Here is a 7,536-nt window from a genome sequence, read left to right as displayed (position 1 = left end):
TAAAAGTGAAATGTCTCCTGTTAAGAATAATCTTGTTAACAGTTCTGTAGAGGGGCTTTTGCAGAAGTTGGAATCCTTTCATATTGAATAAATTACCTTTTTGTTATTTGAGATGACCTAATAATTTAGGCCGTGCGAGTCCCTGACTTGCACAGTGACACTTTAATGTTTTATGCTATTTTTTTTGAAGTAGGTAACATTAAATATTAAATGTTTTTACTTGTAAAATGATTATTGTTTTAAATGAAAATGTGGCATATTAAATTTGCTATTTAATATTTGTCAGTGTGAAAAATCTCTAACCGACTCATCTTTAGAACCTTAAAATTATGCTATACAAATAAGTGTTTATGGTTAAATTTCATTGTTCTGGTGTAGGAATTTTTTTTGTATTAATGTTCATAATTTTGCAGTTGATTACTGTATTATCAATAATATTAATTTTTAAGGGGATTTGGGTATGCTATGCATAATACATTGATCATTCTTAAACTCAGTTAGGATGTTTTGCTTTTCACCTGCCAAATATTAAGACAGATTTTTGCTTGGAAACATATTATTCATTTGTTTGGATTTTAAGAAAAAATAAATATAACATTAAAAAAAATGAATGTTTCTCTTTGGCTCATGGTGCCTCATGTTAGGGATTTTATTTTCTATGTTCTGACTGAGTAACATTTTGGAAAGTCTGTCTTTACACTGGCCATGAAATAAAGGAAAATACATTATATATTATAATTGTTTTATTGATAAAATAGATTGGTACCCATTATAAAGGAAAAATTAATTTCTTTATTTACTAACTTGAAATATTTCAATGCACAGAATTTTTCTGAAGAAGCCTAAGAATAAATATTCAGTAATTTTTTAAAAAGGAAAATTAAAAAATGGCTAATATTTGAATCCTGGTTTTTAATAACTAAAGAAAATATAAGAAAGTTTGCCTCTAAAAGATCATTAATCAAGAAGTCTTTTTTTTTTTTTAAGTTTAATGAAGTCAACAATGCAAATATAAATGGGGTAGCATTTTCTTCCCTAGTCACTGTAAAAGAGTTTAGGGCTAAAACTTGGTGATGTGTCTTGGAATTAAAAGAGCAGCTGTTATGTTTTCCACTTTGGGTAACTTTCTAAAGTGATTCATTTGTAAAGTTATGCAATAAGAAAAATTGTGACATTTCCTCCTATATCTCACAAGAGTTTTTAAATGGGCAAAGAAGATTTAACTCTGCTATAAATTATAGTTAGAAATGTTAAGAATATTATAATTGTATCAGTGCAATTACAAGAAGTGTAGGCATCTCTTTGAGTTTCATGTAAGAAATCAGTCTTCATTTTAAATATTACAAGGTCCCAATAAGTCTTTGTAAATTAAAATTTTATTTCCTGAGTGAAGTGTAGACATGATAATATGATGTAACTTGTATATTATTTAAGGTGGTGCTATTAAGTTGTGAAAGAAAATAGTACAGTAAAATTATTTGTTTCCAATTTTTGCATTCTGCTAATTTAAAATTTATTATATATTTAAAAGTTAATGCAAAGATTCACACATCAGTTTGTTCCTGGTTAATTGTGGGGATAAATTAAGATATTCACTGATTTTTGTCAGTTGTCTAGCCCATATTATATATATTTTTCCTATAGGGTAGTATAAATTAACTTTGTGTTACAGTTAAGGTAATAGTTATTCTGTTCCTGAGCTAATCAAGGCCTTTCTCATCCATGTTACTTCTGTTGTTTGAGGGCTATTTGAAGACTAAATCAGCTCTTCCTTCACATGATAAAAACAAACAAATGAAACTCTAACTAGCTGGTTTTACTATTGGTTCTCATGGCTGGAAAAAGTTTTGAGAGAACAGGATCGAAGTTAATATGTTTTCTAAAATGACATATTTGGGACTAGATATATGGATTTCTAATATCAATATTTTTGTTCCTTCCCATAACTAAGACAACTCAAGAATAGATTTATCATTGGCATTTTAATCGCACCCCATTTTCAATGTGTAAGTTTTGGTAAAAAGGTATTAGGTGAATAAAGTAATCTTATTTATTCTACATTCTGTGATTAATTTTTACATTCCAAGAAAATACCTTCCCAAATGGACTTTCCTTCAAAAGAAAGTATATTCAAATTTTCGATAAGGTGATACTATTTAAAGAAAGTTTTTTTGATGTTTGGTTATCTTGTGCAAAAAAAATCTAAAATTAGGTTTATCCAGGAATACAAAATATTTTTCAAGAATACTTTTTTAAAATGCAGTCCGTGTTCACTAAAAGTGTGAGTGAATATGTTAACTTTGGAGCTCTTAGCTTCCAAATCATGTTCCCTTGGAGTTTTTGTTACTTTCCCAAATCTGAAGGATTAGTGGGACATTTCAGAAGAACACTGCAGGTATTTTTGAAACCCTGTCTAATTCAGTGCCTGCTACTGTATAAAATGATCAGTTCATTCCCTCACCAAATGAGAAGCAGCCAAAGTCCGATACTTTAGTCTCCAGAGAATGTTTTTCCACCATAGATAAAGGGGTAAGTATGTATCATTCAATAAGATTACATTTTTAAAAGCAAAAATGCAACTAAATTAATAAGCTCAGACATGGCAATATTTGGCATTCTAGAAAGAACTATCTCTTTAAAGGTATTAGCATAAAGATAGCACATTTGTTTATTATGCTTCCAAATCAGCTCCTAGTATCTCTGCCACAGGTAACAATTGACTTTTCAGGCTTCAAGTTAATAGCCTTGTCTCTTGCTTGTAGGGATCAATATTAGTATTAATTAATCACCATTATCGGCACTAGGATCTGGTTCTATTTGTTGTTACATCAGCAAAATATCAATATAGAAAGTGGACTCTCTGATCGTCATGGCAACTTCATCTCTTGGGTCAAAGAAAGTTTATCTTATCTGTGCATAGAGAGTGGCAAACTGTTTAGGGATCTAGTTTGAACTCTAAGAACATTGATTTAGTTTTTGTTTGCGAATAGAGGCTGAATTCCAATCACAAGGGGTAGGTAAGATTTAAATATTAATGCCGAGAGGCTTGTCTGAGAGGGTGTCATACCATTACTGTCAGACTGTCTTTTTGAGATGACAAAAAGGTAGAGAAGAATTGTCTAGTCAGGATTATTTCAAGCCTTAGTAATTTGTGCTTTTGACAAATACTTCTAAAAATGAATGTATGATAATTACTGGGTAGAATTGGTTTTGGTCAAGATTTCAGGTGTTACATTAAGAAGCTCTGATTTTTTTCTCTTTTATCTCTTCTTCCCTTTTCCATTATAATAAAATAGCTAGTATTTTTAAAAAGTTCTTTTGAGGACCAGTTTTACCTCATGATGGGTGCAAGATAACCAGTCCCATGCCTGAGGCTGGAAGGTTTTGTTGTGAATGGTCCAGGGAAGAAGTGCCATGGGACTGTTTTAGTATTAACAAATATTCATTGCTAATAAAGGAAATTCTACACTAGTAAGCTGAAAGGATAGATGTCTCTAAAGAATGTTCGCAAAGATAATAAATGATGGTAAGTTACTACTGTCAGTAAACAAAAGACATGCTATTTTGTTGATATTTCTAAGATACAGTGATCACTTCAAAGGTGCATTTTTTTTTTTCTAAACCAGATCACTGGAAATTCATCTTATTCTTTGAAAAATTATGCTAAAGAGTAAAATACTGGATTTAGAAGTGGTGCCTGAAATACTCTACTCTTAAGGTTGTGGGCACTAAAATAAACTTAGATTATATTTAGGTATGGGGAAACTACATGTATCTCATGATTTTGGAGATTTTTTTAAAAATGAAGGTTGAGTGCCTGATGGCTGTAACCAATGCCATGTACTTGCTTATCCATTCCAGGCATTGTCCATGTAATAGCTAAAAGTCAATTCTTTGTATAGTCTGCAAGGCAGTACCATTTATTATTTAATATTCTAGTAATATCCTCATGAATGTAAAACAAGGAATATGTTTATTAGAGGCACTAGTGTTATATTTAGTATTAAATAGACCTTCATTTCGTTTGGGCGTCTGCCACCGACTGCTGCCCCTTAGAATTGCCAGAAGTTGTTGAATGATGTTAGTCTGCTGTTTTCTTGCACATAATTTGGTTTTCGCTAATGTTAGATTTGTCGTAAATAATACCACAAATATATGTAAGATAGCTTATATATAGACTACAACAAGTATATGTAATTTTAATAGCCTACACAAAAGCTGTGACACCTCGGTTTCTGCAGCCTATTTAAAAAGCCATTTTAGTATATTTGTTTAAACTTTAAAATTCATCTAAAAACTATCTTTAGATGGGCATTTATTGGAGATATATTTAATATTATTTTTTATTTTGATTCACTTCTTAGAAAGATAAATCCTTTTGAAGATATGAATTACTCTAATCTACTTTTATAAAACTTTGGTGAGCATCTCTTTATGAGACAATAAAAGAGAATTTTCAGCAAGTTGATATCCATATGGTAGTATATGGAAGACTTCTTGTAAGTGTGAGTTACTTCACAGATTTTTCAGCCACTATCTTTAAAATTCTTTTATTTATTTCAAAATTTCTTTGAAATTGAGTAAAGAATTCATTACAAAACTTATAGACAGATACTTATCCTTCATTGCCTATTAATCTGGAACTTAATTTTCTTATCAGTTGTTCCTTTGGAATATTTAATAATGGTATACTTTTTAAGAAAAACTTACTTTACTGTGGGATATTCTGGAATAAACTGGGGATTAGAAGATTAAAAATAGTGAGCTGACCAATCTTCAAGTTTAGTTGAAGGCCAGACTCCTCTAAATTTATGCCAAACATAATTAAAAATCATATACTACTAAATGGCTTTGAAGATAATAAATAAACCATAAGTAATATAGTAAGATGAATACACTCAGTATTGTCCATTTTCATCTTGCTTGCTACATTTAAATTACCTAATTTAGAAGAGAGGTTTTAAAGATTATCAGATAATTCAAAATCCTGATTATTTATAGTTAAATGAGAAAAAGTTTTTGTTATAAATTAATTTTAGCGTATCTGTATATCAAGAAAATTTTAAATGGATTTACAATTTTTCTTACAATATTGTAAAAGGCAAAAAAATATCGTATTACATATAAAAGTTTATTTAGTTTCCTATATCTAATATCTTAAAGATGTAAACTGCCCTATGTTTGTAAGCATCTTTGCTTTTTCTGCTAAGTTCAAAGGCATTTACAAAAATGAAACCCTGTGAATTCAGTTGAGAATCTTTTAGAACGCTGTACAAATTATTCTTGTACTTTCTCATTCATTGTATACAAGGTATTTTCACAGTGTGCATTTTCATCCATGTCAAAATATATCACTATAATACATTGCAGTGTTTTATAGCCCATACTTACATGAGTTAGTGTATCAATTTTGTGGGTGAATGTTATGCTGCTTTTAAAATACTTTCAAAATATAGTTCAATGAAGATTTTAATGAGAGATGGATGGGATGTCGACAACGCTGGCTATCAATGAAAATCTTAAATTCATTCCAAAAGTTATTATTTTGATTTTAAGGAAAATCTTAAGATTTAAAGTGATTACTCCATAAAGGAAAAAGAGGACTAAGTAGATAGTTACTTATACTAACATAGATACTTGTATCCACAAAATATGTGTGTGTTTTTCTCTTCTCACTTTTGTGTAAAAACTGTGTAACTGATATTTACTTTAATTTTCAAGCTCATAGTCTATGTCACAGTTGATTCCTGACCCACCTAGTGTATGTGTAGGAGTATATTCTGTATATCAGAGCTGTGGGACAGCTAATGTGGATTTGCCAACAGCATTGAACATTTAATATTTTTTCTCCTCCAAGACTCCAGTCAATAGGAATAGATTAAAAAAAGGCTTTTAATTTTCTAACTTATTTTTATTTATTTGGGATAAAACTGTCTGCATTTGTATTGTGCACACTTATCAATTAGGTCTTCTTTCTCTCTTGTGGTGACATCCTGAAATTCTCATTTCGATAGCCTTTTTGCCCATACTGCCCTGAAAATATTCATACTTTCCACTGATATTTGACTTGTACTAAGTGCTTTTGCATATTTTTGGATTTATTGGGCCTCCCACAGCCAAGAACAGACGCAGTGTGCGGGGGAGACTGACCAACATGGGGCTTGTGCAAATCTGAAATATTCAAGAGATAATTTGCAAATATATTAGGTAGCTGCTAAAAATATCACCCCACTTCTTAACAATGTGCATCTTGGACAAACAGGCGCATATTTTGTCATCAAGTTGCTTAAGCTTCTGAAGTCAGGGCTACAACTGGGTCAGATGATAAGATGAGCACAACAGAGAAACGAAGAGAGCGTCTGATAAAACCTGATTGATTGATGTCTGGCTTCCCCACCATCACAGGCAGTTGACAGTTAGTTTGGGATCAGATGATTTGGCTTTTGCGATAGAAGATGGGGCCTGGTAGGCAAGCCTGAAGGACAAAAAGGTCGGTTTCTGTGTAGTGTCAAGTAATGCTGAGCTCCCACAAGGTGGGACATTATTAATATTTCATTCTTTCTTTTTTAGGTCCAGGTCCTAACATTTGATAGTCACTTAAAGGCATGAAGATTCAGTCTACAAACAGAAATGTGTGACTACCTTCCCGTTTTATTTAATTTAATGTTTTTACATGGTTTAATGTCATAAAGGGCAAGGGCATATGTTTATTTAATAATTATGTAGTATTTTGTGTGATCTTTTGCAATATATAATGACTTTTGCATGTTTCATTTTATTATAATCTTGTAAGGTAGAAATAATCATGACACATACACTGGCTAAATTTAATATTTAAAAAGTAGTTTTTATGGGGGAATATAGATTTCCTGAAGGGAAATTACAATGTAAATTAACCTAGAGTCATCAGCTCCAGGTGTTTGGGTATCATAGATTATGAGAAGCTTAGGTGAAAAATATTCTAGTGCATGGTTTAGACATGTCAGAGTTTGGGAAAACCTTGGTTGGCACAATGGAGGACTTTATATTTTATACAGGTCTGAGGTTAGGGAATGATTGTGCTATAATTTACTGAACTTTAGTTTTGCTGGTGATGGGATCATTAGAATGTTTCTCTGTATTTTAATCATTGGAAAATCCCAAATTTTAGACCCATATTATATCCTAAATATATATTAAAATATATATTATATATATAATATATGTTCCCAGTTTATATAGAATAGCAGTACCTAAAATATGTTTGCCGATTTCTATAGAATGGCAGAACAACATTGTACATCAATTTGAGCTTGAACATAATTAATAGTAGATATTAAATATATCTACTGTTAGGTAAATTAGATAAATTATATCTACTATTAAAAGGAGGAAGGAAGGGAAGTAAAAGGAAGAAAGTAAACCTGAATGGCTAGTTTTAGAATGAAATGTTTCAAGTGTTAGCCATGAAAATTAGTATAGCTGTTAGAGTATTGGAATTCGGACAGCTTGGATTTGAATTTAGATTTAGGACAGTTTGATACTCTCCAGAAATCC

This window comes from Sus scrofa, chromosome 4 (assembly GCF_000003025.6).
Source record: "Sus scrofa isolate TJ Tabasco breed Duroc chromosome 4, Sscrofa11.1, whole genome shotgun sequence".
In the NCBI taxonomy this organism is placed as follows: Eukaryota; Metazoa; Chordata; class Mammalia; order Artiodactyla; family Suidae; genus Sus; species Sus scrofa.
The sequence above is the reverse complement of the archived record's forward strand: the minus strand, read 5'-3'. Positions refer to the sequence as shown.